General features: G+C 42.2%; 1 protein-coding gene across 47 annotated transcripts in view; it reads right to left on the bottom strand.

Moving 5' to 3' along the window:
* Positions 1–13,312, bottom strand: part of HDAC9 (histone deacetylase 9) — a 1,002,499-nt gene that overhangs the window by 442,994 nt on the left and 546,193 nt on the right. The gene's annotated exons all lie outside the window — the stretch shown is intronic.

The raw sequence follows: 13,312 nt of genomic DNA, 5'->3' as shown, positions 1-13,312 counted from the left end.
ATCTGGACCAAAAAAAATGCAACCCTATTGAAAGACGTCATATTTTAAGAGAAAACCTTCACTGCAACTCTATTTGAGCACTTGTGAACATTTGTTGTTGTTGTTGGTTTTTTTTTTAAATCACAGCGAGATGATGTAATCTACCTTAAAAAGTAAACCTATAATGCATTTACAGGGCTATTGGACCTAGCAAAGGAAGACTACAAGTCTGCGTTTTATTGTGGGAGACTGTGATGTGCGCCACAGCATGGGTGCCGGATCCAAAGGGCAAGGAGCGATCACGGCCAAGTTTCTGAGTGCTGGCTTCACACAGAAATCAGATATATTTTGGTCACCTCATTCCTGACACAAACAAAAGGGCAGGACGTCAGGAAACTTGGGCCAAGTATTTAGTCAAAGTCAAGTATGCAAACAAGATCTGACGCTCTGAGAATAATAACAGAAGTTCAACTTTAATTTTATAAAAATTAAACGAGTTAATGCATATAACATCCTCAGCACCACTCCTAGTAGATAAAAACGGCTGCTTTCTGAAGGAGTGGTTTGACCAAGAGAGCCACAAGCAGGGGAAACGTCCAGATGTGCCAGCGGTTTACAGCACTGCTCACTGTCCCTGCCAAACTGGCAGTGGACTCTTTCGAGGACGCCCCTTCCCCAAGGGGCCCACAAAGTTTTGTAGCTAAGAAAAGGAGGATAAATCATAGATGATTGGGCTTTTGAAGAGGAAGTTGTGGCAGAGTGGACTGCATGGTTCAGGCACTCCTCAGCATCAACCAATTATTACTGGGACACAAAAAAGCAAGAAAAGAACCAACATAGAAGCAACCTAATTTGTAACTGAAAAAAAATTATTTGGAAGACTTAAACTCTGGGAACAACAGCAACAGCAACGAAACATCCTCCAGGAAGTGGACTCTGCCACGTGGGTGTGATACTTTTCAAAATCTGCTCCAGTGCCCGCATGTCTGTCCCCATTCTTCTTTCTGCCTATCTTTGAGAAAGCTATTAACTTACCCCTGCCTCAGTCCCCCCTCTTCTGGTAAGTGGAAATTATCACAGTATGGAATAAATTTGATCACCCATTCAAAGTACTTAAACAGCATATAGTACACATCCCTCCACAGTGCTTTGCTTTTGCTTAAATTACACAAAAATAGAAATTTCCTATAAAATAATATAAATCCTCAATAGTAAGTGATTAACCAGGCAAAAAAAAAAAACAAATATTAAAGTAAGATGGTTTATGATTTCTATTAAATATTAGAAAATAAAAGCTCTAGGCTGGCGCCACGGCTCACTAGGCTAATCCTCTGCCTGCGGCGCTGGCACACCAGGTTCTAGTCCCGGTCGGGGTGCTGGATTCTGTCCTGGTAGCTCCTCTTCCAGTCCAGCTCTCTGCTGTGGCCCGAGAAGGCAGTGGAGGATTCCCAAGTGCTTGGGCCCTGCACCCGCATGGGAGACCAGGAGGAAGCACCTGGCTCCTGGCTTTGGATCAGCACAGCACGCCAGCCATAGTGGCCATTTGGGGGGTGAACCAATGGAAGGTAGACCTTTCTCTCTTTCTCTTTCTCACTAACTCTGCCTGTCCAAAAAAGAAAAGAAAAGCTCTAAAATCTTTAGAAAATGGACAAATAAATACAATTAAGCAACTGAAAATCACCTTCACCAGTAAAGAAATGCAAATTAGACATAAAAATAAAGCATCTTTACTTAACCTGCAGTACCACAATGCCAGCCCATAAGTATTTCTACCATTTGATTCAGGTTTGCCAACTCTAGGAATGTATAATCAGGGGATAATACAGAGAAAAAAGTTTAATATCATATTATTTACAGGAATATTACTACAACTGAAATCACCAACTAAAAAAAAAGTCTAAGTAAAATATGTCACATCTATTTGGCAGAAAAATATGCAATCATTCAAATAATGTACATGGGGACATTAAAAATGCTGTTACATTAAGTGAAAAAATGGAACAAAAGCAACATAGAGACCATGATAACTAATTAAACTACATAAATAAGGGGCAGTGTTTGGCAGTAGTTAAAACACTGCTTGGGGGGGCCAGTGCTATGGCATAGCGGGTAAGGCTGCCACCTGCAGTGCTGGCATCCCATATGGGTGCTGATTCATGTCCCGGCTGTTCCACTTCTGATTCAGCTCTCTGCTATGGCCTGGGAAAGCAGTAGAAGATGGTCCAAGTCCTTGGGACCCTGCACCTATGTGGGGGAACCTGCACCCACATGGGAGACCCGGAGGAGGCTCCTAGCTCCTGGCTACAGATCCTGTGGCATTTCAGCTATTTGGGGAGAGAACAAGTAGATGGGAGAGCTCTCTGTCTCTCTGCCTTTAGAAGGAAGGAGATAAGGAGAAATATCATTATATTATTAGAACTGTATCTATGAACTACATTGAATGTTCTATTTGTATTAATATCATATTAACATGAGAATTGAGGAGAACTGTGTTGCAACGATTATCATGCACTTGGTGTGATCCTGAGAATCTGTGTTAACGAATTCCTTAAATAATGAAATGAAGGAAATTTAAAATAAACTATATAGTTTATCGAAGCAATATACATTTTTTGGCTCTAAGCACCAGGCTTCATTCTAGCTGTTGGGGTTCAAAAATGTTTAAAAACTGATAAAAAATTCCAGCCCCAGTGAGCATAGATTGGGGTTTTAATTGTATTGGTCTCTAAATTCTTATAATAAAGACTGGTGACATACAGAACTGAAAACAGTTGCCTTTTGGATGGGAATAGAAATGATTCTCTCTGTTCTTCTATTTTTCTATATATTTTTCCAAATCGAACATAGCTATGACTACTATTACTATAAGTAACTAAAGTAGAAGCTAGCATTGTGGCACAGAGGTTAAGCTATCACTTGTGATTACAGCATCCCATATGAGCACCTGTTCAAGGCTGGGCTGCTGCACTTCTGATTCAGCTCCCTGGTGATGTGCCCTAGGAAAACGGTGGAAGATGGCCCAAGTATCTGGGCACCTGCCTCCCACATGGGGGACCTGGATGGAGTTCCAGGCTCCTGACTTCAGCCTGGGTCAGTTCTGACCCTTGCAGCCATTTGAGGAGTGAACCAGCAGATGGAAGATCTTTTCCTCTCTCTGTCTCTCCTCTGTCACTCTTTCAGATAAATAAACGTTTTTTAAAAAAAAGAAAAAAGGAACTAACAGATTTTCAAGAATCTCAGTTGAGATCTACAAAGTTCGTATTTCATGTGGATTAAAGGGCTATTATCAGTAAATCAAGAAATTCCAACAGACATCTTGTCTATAGATGGTAAGGCTTTTTTAAAAAAAGATTTATTTATTCATTTAAAAGGCACAGTCAAAGAGAGGGGGAGAATGAGAGAGAGAGAGAGAGAGAGAGAGAGCAGGAGCATGGAACTCTACCCTTGTCTCCCATTTGAGTTACAAGGGCCCAAGAATTTGGGCCACCTTGTACTGCTTTCCCAGGTGCATCAGCAGGGAGATGGATTGAAAAGTGGAGCCACTACAACTTGAACCAGAGCCCTTATAAGATGCTGGCATCACAGGTGGCATCTCAACCCACTGTGCCACAATGCTTTAAATACTAAAACATTAAATGCCCTTGCTTGCTGTTTGGATTGCATATGTGTGTGCATGTAGACTGGTATCAACCTTGGGTGCCCAACACTGGCCATTTTTCAATGTATTGATCAGAAGTTTACTGTGAGTTTACTTGTGTTTCTTTAATGAAAATGGGCAAGTTTATTAATAAATTAAGATTTTGGTGGGAAATGCCTTCTAATGAATGATGTCTGTAAAAGAAAATAATGTAACAAATTTTGAAGCAAATGAAGATGAGGATCCATAAGAACTCTAGGCTGCAGTGCCCAGTGCAGCACTTGGAGGCCAGGCTGTGGAGGAACATAAGATTTGGAACACTAACTTAAAGGGCTGGCATAACTCCAAATAAAAGCAGTGGTTGTTAATGATTTATTTCATTTTTTACATTACAAAGGCCAAACTAGAGCCTTCAGTTTTTACAAGGAAATCTTCATAAACAAAGGTCAGACTTTAACCCCCATAAAGACAAAATGTAAAAATTCAAGAGCCCCCAGGGTTTGTTCTTGCCAGCCTTCTTACTATTCATAAACTACTAACATTGAACCACTAAAAAATTTCCCGAAAAAAGATAAGTGTGTGTGTGTGTGCGTGTACAGTGGGGTGTGTGCAAAGGTTTGGAGGGAGTCCCCATGAGTCTCTGAAACAGTTATTGTAAACCTCAGAGGGTAATTTGACTTCTTAACCTGCTATCCCAACAGAAATGATTGTGTCTAACTGCTTGCCTTTGTTCAGGGACTAATCACTAAATTGTGAAAAATCACCCTCAACTTACAAAAACTGCTCCTGATTATAAATAATTGCCCAAGACTGAGAGAACGCGGCAGGCAGGATCCCAGTCTTTCATCCAATTTATTCAGCAGCAATCCACATTCCATTTGTCTAGACTAAATATAGCAGCGTTTATACAAGAAATCAATAGTGCTCACAGGGAGGAGAGCACAGGCATGAATATTTCATCAAACTCAGCAACAGCAATCAGCAAACTGATGGTCTGTGCAGGTCATCTCTGGCCTGCTGGATTAGTTCCTGAGGCTTGGACAATAGCTCATCTCTGCCTAATCATAATCCTCTCATGGCCATTCTTTCCATCTTTACCATTATTACATTGTGGGTGACAAAGGCTCATCGTATTCCAAAAGCAACGCTGGATTCTTCTTCTATCTTTGGCGATAGGCTAATAAGCTTTCCCAAGAACAATAATCGTAACATAACGCCAGGGTTGAGATTCCACAGGTTACAGTCATTCGCCTATCACAGACTGTGAAAGAAAGGGGGCTGTCCATAGCTGCTCCATTATCATCATCAGAAATAATCAACTCACAAGGAAAAATCTGCCTCCAGTTTTAACAATGAGGAAATCTCTACTCGCAACCCTCCTTATCTGGAAACAGGCAAATTCCTCAAATCAGGTGGCCAGTGACACATGAGTTGGAAGGAAGCTGACGACAACAAATAAAAATGTTAGCCCTCACGACCTCACAGCACACCTGAGAAGGTAACCTGACACAGCCAGTTTTACTTAGACTCACTTTATTGGTTTGAGATTGCAAATACATGCAAACATATATATGTTATTTTTATAATTATTCTATTAGATACCAATCAGAACGTTCCCACATACATATTAACTAACTTTCATCATCACTCTACAAAACCGTGGTGTTTCTTTACAGCCTCTTTCTTGTTTGTTTATTGGTAGTTCATCCTTTTTCTGTTGAACATTTATCAACTTATGCCATTTAAAAATTTTTTTAATTTATTTTGAAAGTCAGAATTAGAGAGAGAGAGAGAGAGAGAGAGAGAGAGAGAGAGAGAAATCTTTCATCTGCTGGGTCATTCCCTGGATGGCCGCAACAGCCAGCCTCTGGGCCAGGCTGAAGCTAGGAGCCGGGAGCTTCATCCAGGTCTCCAAGTTGCACATGAGGGGTCCAAACACCTGGGCCATATTCTGCTGCTTTTCTCAGGCCAGCAGCAGGGAGTTGGATTGGAAGTAGAGCAGCTGGGACTCCAAGGGGCACCCATATAGATGCTGGCATCACGGATGTTGGCTTTACCTGCTATACCACAATGCTGATCCCCCATTTTTGAAAGAAACAGTATTTAGTTTTAATGAGGTTGTATGTGAAAAAAAAAATCTCTCATTTCAAGTTTAAAAAAAAAAACACTAGATCACATAGAGGCTTATAATAATTATAAATTTAATTAAGCAAAATATATACATGTTTTGATTGAATTTCTTTGATGGACTTTTTTTTAACACTAAGGCTTTGAAAAGAGTTAATCCAGGAGGCCGGTGCTGCAGCACAGTGGGTTAAAGCCCAGGCCTGCAGTTCTGCCACCCCATATGGGTGCTCGTTCTAGTCCCAGCTGCTCCTCTTCCAATCCAGCTCTCTGCTATGGCCTGTGAAAAGTAGTAGAAGATGGCCCAAGTCTGGGTCTCTGTGGGAGACCCAGAAGAATCTCTTGGCTCCTGGCTCCAAATTGGCTCAGCTCCAGCCATTGCGGCCACTCTCTGTAACTCTGTAACTCTTTCAAATAAATAAAATAAATCTTAAAAAAAGGAAAAGAAAATAGTCAATTCAGAAAAAATTCTTAATTCTTCATCTTAAATCTGTTATTCATGGCACAGGTAAGCAGGGAGAGAGTTCTTATGTTCCAAAACAGGGCACTTCAGTTCTGCTTCATCAACTGACTTGCAAATAGACTCATCGTTTTAAGAATGTCCTGGGGCAGGCACTGTGGCAAAGCGGATTAAACCCCTGGTCTGCAGCGCCGGCATCCCATATGGGTGCCTGTTCGAGTCCCAGTTGCTTCACTTCTGATCCAGCCCTCTACTTTGGCCTAGGAAAGCAGTGGAAGATGGCCCCTGCCCCCACGTGGGAGACCCGGAAGAAGCTCCTGGCTCCTGGCTTTGGATCAGTGCAGCTCCAGCCAATGCGGCCATCTGGGGAGTGAACCAGTGAATGGAAGACCTCTTTCTCTCTCTCTCTCTCTGCCTCTCCTTCTCTTGCTGTGTAATTCTTTCAAATAAATAAAAAGATCTGTAAAAAAATAAAAAAAATTAAAAAGAATGAACTAAGTGAGCAATTTGTAAACTCCAAGGATGGTGAAGTGCTGAGAATGCACAATTCTGTTCATGTCTGACTGTCACCACAGCTGAACACTGTGCAGGATCTTCTCAGAGCAGCAGAGTACAACACACAGGTTTCACAAAACAAATGAACACATAAATGGTACAGGCACAGTGTCAGTGGTGAGCTGTTATGTCCATGGTTTCTCTATAAACATGGGAACCGTGTTTAAGGCTCTCATTTAATATTCATAATAACAGAGGCCAAAGCTCAAGAGACCACATCAACAGTGTTGACCAGAACCAGATGATGCTTAAGTTCCGTTTACCAAGGAAATGGCTGTCCATGTCCACCAGCAAGGGGACAGGGGCACTAAGATTTCTAGGTATGGGGAGAAACACATGTTGTCCTGATCATCTAGCCTGCTTATTCTGCTCCTCCTTTCTTGTTGAGACCTGTGAGAGTTTGGGCTGCTGACTCTGTGCACTGGAAGAGGCTGTGTGCTCGAATATCATCCAATCAAATGCAGAGTTAGTGTTGGTAGCTCAGGGTCCATAAGTGAGTGTGGAATAGCTGCCCCATTTAAATGTCATCAGAGCTTCCTGGGAGGATAGCTCACAAGGGTAGTTCAAGTACATGGCAAATTCTGCAGGAGGAGTGCCACCTTCCATGAGAATTATTAACTGTCTCCTATTTACATCAGTTACACGATTTGCTGTAAACACATCAGCACGTACCCTGTTGCCTTCATGTTGTCTCTGAAACTGGGCAATACCAAGATGTGCACCAATGTTAGCTCATCAGGCAGTGTCAGACAGGGTTTTGTCTTCTAGGGCATGTGCTGCCTTGTCTTGTTTCCATGTTTTCTGCCCAAACCAAAATCCATAGGGAAGAACAGCAGCATCCAATCCCAACTAGGAAGTTACATGTCTAAAGTTTCTGCAAACCAAACTCTTTGCAGGCACATGCGCAATTCTACTGCTCATCTGGTCAGGAAATCCAAGTATGTTTCTCCCCAGGAGTCTTCTAGAACGGACACAATGAGGTCTTGAGGAGACTGGGCCACAGAAGACCCATTGGTAGTACAGTGTGTGTTTCTATCCTAACCACACCACCTCATGTTTCAGATCCCAGCCTCCCTGGAAGCCTCTTTCGGAGTTTGCTCTGGTACAACCACCAACACCACCTCTCGTTGTGAGAGTCTACCATTCTGCCTCCACTGCCGCTCTTCATGTTGACTGGCGAGTGGTCGTGGCTTGATCTTCCACATCAGTCATATTTCCTTCTGACCATGACTTTGGCCTTGGAGTTGTGTCGCTAATTATGCTGAGACAGGATTACAAGGTTCTGAGGCTGTGTCCCTATACTCTAGGGAGAAGAAAGAGCCTCCCAGTTCTGTCTGCACAGCAAAGCTACTGAGGGTGGACAGAAAACAGAGGGAAAGTGCATCCCAGTGTTGCTCAGTAGTGCATGCATCCACCAGCTGCCAGGTGTGAAGAGGTCAGACACTTGCTCAAGGTTCCTGGCTGAGAAAGACAGCAGGGAATCTGGGCTGTGAGGCTGCCCAGGAGAACCTGTCATTTCTCTCTCATCTTGGGGAAGTGGCTACCTTGCTCTTTACAGTATAGTGTCACCAAATGCCCCAGACCTGGAAACCTCTCCTTCTCCACACAGAGCATTCTGGGAAGGGAGTTCTGGTGTTCACTGCCAAGATCCACAAAAAGTGAGTGAAGGTAGAAGTCGGAAAGGCATCTGCAAAAGCTATGTAAATAATGTGGAGTGGGCATTTGGTGCCACAGGGAACAGGCCACTTGGGATACTGGCATTTCTGTTGGGAGAGGGTTCCAGTCCCTGTTCTGTTTCCATTCCCAGCTTCCTCAAATGCAGACCCTGGGAGGACCTAACACACAGTTTGTTCCCTGAGCCCACATGGGATGCCCAGATCAAGATCAATGTTGTTGGCTTCAGGTCTAGCCTAGCCCCAGGTGTTGTGGGCATCTGGGGCTTGACCATGGATGAGCTCTCTCTCTCCCTCTCTCTCTATATATCTCTCTCTCTCCTTGCGTGTGCACACGTGGGTCCATGCACACTCCTCTTTCTGCCTATCAGATGAAATACAAATAAATAATTTTGGTTTTTATCGGCGGCGGGATTTGACCTAGTGGTTAAATTACCACTGTGACTTCCTCATCCCATACCAGAGTGCCTGATGGACATCTGGGTTGATTCCATATCTTAGCTATTGTGAATTGAGCTGCAATAAACATGGGGGTACAGATAACTCTTTCATATGCTGATTTCATTTCGTGTGGGTAAATACCCAGGAGTGGGATGGCCAGGTAATATGGGAGAACTATTTTTGGCTTTCCGAGGTATCTCTATACTGTCTTCCACAATGGCTGCACTAGTTTACATTCCCAACAACAGTGAATTTACCTTTTCCCTCCACATCCTCTTGCCCACATGTCTTCTTTTCATACTTATTTAATTGAATAAACATTTTAAAATATAAGCTACCACGCCACTAAAGTTAATGACAATAAAGATGGGAAGTATGGGGTGTGAACCCTATTTGGTAGAGTTCACAATTCAGCACATTTCGTGTGTGGTGGGCAGGTGACCAGGTCCTATGGCTGAAGGAAGTATGATATAAGCATACAACTGCAAAATAACATATTATGTTATTTTTAACAGGGGGAATTTTAAAAAGACAAGTCACTAATTATTACAACAGCCAGAAAAGACTTCACAGAGAAAGCACATTTGTCTGACGCTCCCTATGTCAGTAACAAGGCAAAAAATGTGAACTCAGGGTGGGAGGATGGCACATATGAAACAAGAACCGGAGGGGCCAGGTTTGTATCATGGCAAGTCAACCCACCATTTGTGTTGCTGGCATCCCACATGGAGCACCGGTTCATGTCCCAGCTGCTTTGCTTCCGATTCAGCTCCCTGCAAATGTATCTGGGAAAGCAGCAGGTGGTGACCCAAGTTCATGGGCCCCTGTCACCCACATGGGAGACCTCACTCCTGGCTTCAGCTTGGCTCTGACCGAGTCATTGCAGCCATTTGGGGGAGTGAACCAACAGACGGAAAGTCAATCTCTCCCTCTCTCTCTCTCTCTCTGTCACTCTGTCTTTCCAATAAATAAAATAAATTAGAAAAGGAAAACTACAACTGGCTTCCAGGACCCCAGAGCTGGACCACAGAGAGCCAGGTGATGCAACACTTAACTCATTCACAAAGTCTGGCCTAACCTAGCTCCAAGGAGTCCACGAGACTAAAGTAAGCTCCCCTTATCTTTTTTTGTGGGCACCAACTGACACCAAATATCTTAAAGGAGAAGCAAGGCATGACAAAATGTTTTGTATCTGGTGGCAGTGCAAAGTGTGACACCATAGGGCGACAAAAGGGAGGAATCGACTCCTTCTCTGTCTCTCTTGAGACTTCTCTTCCTTGCCACCCTCTCTTATCCCTATCCTCCTCCTCCCTCTTTCCTCCCTCCTTTTTCTTTCTCTCTTCTCTGCCTCTCTCCATTCCCTCTCCTCCTCCCTCTTTCTCTATGTTTCCTACTTTTCCATAAGATTAAGGAATTAGAACAGAAGTGGGCAGGCAGAGTAACAACACACAGGAGACAGTTTTTCAGCCTTTGGGAAATAAGTAGAACTTAGTTTTTATTTTCAATGTCATGAAAAGTCATTGCAACCACCTTGCTGTTTCCCTTGCCTGAAATCGTGCCACCACATCCCAATCCTCCTTTTCAACAGCTGTTTAGAACTAATCAAATATAATTTTGTAATTTTAGATGCATTCTTCTTCTTCTTTATGTTATGTTGGTTGTACTGTCACATAAACTGAGGACAGGGCTGTGCGTGGTGCCTGTGTCCTGTTCCTCTAGCTCTTGGCCTCACTGCAGCCTCATTGTAGACTCAGGTCCTAAGTGTTCCCCTCTCTAAAGAACACACCAGAGACCATCTAAGGGGACACATGCATCTAAAGTAACATTGAAGCTGTTGCTTTCAGACTCATGAGGTGGACTTGACATTTTCCAAGCATTCTTGGATGCAGTAAATATGTGCAAAGCCTGATGAAATGCCAAGGAAACCCATGCAGGAAACATGCGCGGTGAGCACATCACTGATGGTTGACTCTGGAGGCCCTCCTGGGCCTGCTACCGTCTTCTCCCCAGAACTCTCTGTGGTGGTCCATTCCCACGGCAGCATTTGCTTCCTATGAGATCCAATTCCATCTTCCTTCTGCACACTCTACACATCCATTGCAATCGTGGGAACCATGTGCACAGGGACCACTGTCCCTCTCCATTTACCTGTCACCCACAGCTCTTTTTCCATCACCACTTGCCTCCAGCAAGTGATATTTGGCTTTTCTCTCTCCTTTTTGTTTATCCAGACCCAAACGATGGGAATAAACCTTTCTGTGCCTAAATGGTTTTTGAACCCATTAGGTCTCCACACCACCACTGCCTGTCTCGCTGCCTCAGTCTTCAGTAACTTTCTTGACTCACAGATGTCAGTGGGGGCTCCACTTCCACACTGCTGGCCCGTTTCTCACACTGTGTGCTTTCTACCTCTGCTTCAGGCTCAGAATCACCCATCCTCCCTTTCCTGGAGACATGCTGATCATTGTTTCATTCTGTAACCATGTGATGCTCTTCTAAGTCTCCAGGTATTTTCCTAAAACCCCTTCCTCCAATCCTAACCCATTTTTCTAGGCTGACTCTTACTCACCCTTCATACTTTAGCTAAAACCTGACTTGATGTAGGATGTATTGTCCCATTAAATTTGATAATCCTTTCTGTAACATTTGTTCAATGCCCATTTTCATTACTATTCTGAATTCCATGAGGGTCAATACTATGTTTTCAGTGCCAAGCACAGCAAAACAACATAGTAAGGCCTCAATGCATGCCTGGGATGAATCAGTGAGTAGGTGAATGAATGGGTGGTTGATAGACGAACACTACAGGAATAAAATTAGAAGCAGATGTGCACATTTGCATGTACAAAATCACATAAATGGACACACACATCCAGTGACAATTCTACAGCAATTATTTATCGGGCTTTTTGACCATGTGAATTACAGATATATACTACTTTATTGCTTAAGTTATTGGTAAGTGAGTTAAGTTTCTCACAATAGTAATTATGTGAACATCTCAAAAGTTTTTCCACCCAAGGTTTCATTTTTGCATTCCCCAGACTATACTGTATCTCTTAAAACTTGAAGTGCTGACATGACAACCATCAAAGCTGCATAAGAGGCCATGGAAGAAAACAAATCTAATGCATTTGGGCTGCTTGCTTCACTAGGAATCACTGAGTTCACCTCCTGAATCATCTAAACAATAGTACTTAATTCACAAATAAACGTCTCGTGTCCATTATTAGAAACTCAGACCAGCACTGATTAACTGTAAGACAAGAAGTTTTCTTCAAATCTCCAATTTGAAAGGTGAAGAATTAAACTAATACGTGTAAATATAAAAAGATAAGCCCTCTTAAAGCTATTTAATCAAAATTGTTCAAGATAGTCTGTCAACAATAACCAGTAGCTGATAATTTTGTAAAACACCAAAAATGCTTCTTATTGAAGGCTCTTCATTAAAATATACAGTTTTGGAAGGCACTTTTTTTCTGAAAAATAATTCAAAATTTGAGTGTGCCTAATATCAAAACTGAGAAATGGGAAAACAAAAGACTATAGTCTCAGTCTGATAACAATCTTGCCAAAATTTCACTTTAGTAATAGAAATATTCTTATTTCCCTCTGTTAAGGTTTGTGATAGCACCATCATAGAATTAAAAAGTTAGTAAATTGTCAAACATGAAAAGAGTAATTGCTGCAGTAAGAATTATTTGAATTGATTAGTCCAGATGTATAATTCTTCCTTAAAGCCATTCTGTTCGTTACACATGTCTCTAGTCTCTTAAAGTGCACTAATACATGGCATAAGTGAAAAGAAAATAAATGCAAAAAGCAATCTGGTCTTTGATTTACCATTCTCTTATTTCCCAGGGGTCTGAACAGGAAACAAAAATAACCACAAATGACTAAAATATCAGTAGGCCTTGAAATATCAACATTTAAGTTAAAGCAAGCTAACTTTTTAATCAAAGCCTTTACTATTTTGATTTACTTAATTCAAGCTCTCTCTGCAAATATGCTTTTGAATTAAGCAGTCATAACAAACCATAACACAAACATGAATTGCCAACAGATTTGTAATACACACTTAGTCCTCCAGCACTGCCACGTTTGCTAGTTCTCTATCCTTTGAGAACTGAGTAAAAGCTTCATTGAGCTCCATGCATTAAGGAAACAAAACCAAGCCAATTTATGGAACTTCAAGGTAATAGGAGTTAAGAACCTAATCTATGCAATTTTGTAATTTGAGACAAAAATTTAATCTAATACAAAGGAGCCTGAAAGTAAAACCTTTTGTAGATTAGAAATTTTAGTGCTTTAAAATAGAAAATAGGGGGCTGGCATTGTGGCATAACAGGTTAAGCCACGGCTGACAGTGCAGAAATCCCATATGGGTGCCAGTTCAAGTCCCAGCTGCTTTACTTCCAATCTAGCTCCTGCTGATGCACCTGA

This window comes from Oryctolagus cuniculus, chromosome 16, assembly GCF_964237555.1.
Source record: "Oryctolagus cuniculus chromosome 16, mOryCun1.1, whole genome shotgun sequence".
In the NCBI taxonomy this organism is placed as follows: Eukaryota; Metazoa; Chordata; class Mammalia; order Lagomorpha; family Leporidae; genus Oryctolagus; species Oryctolagus cuniculus.
Note: the sequence above shows the minus strand (reverse complement) of the source record. Positions and strands in the feature narration are given on the sequence as shown.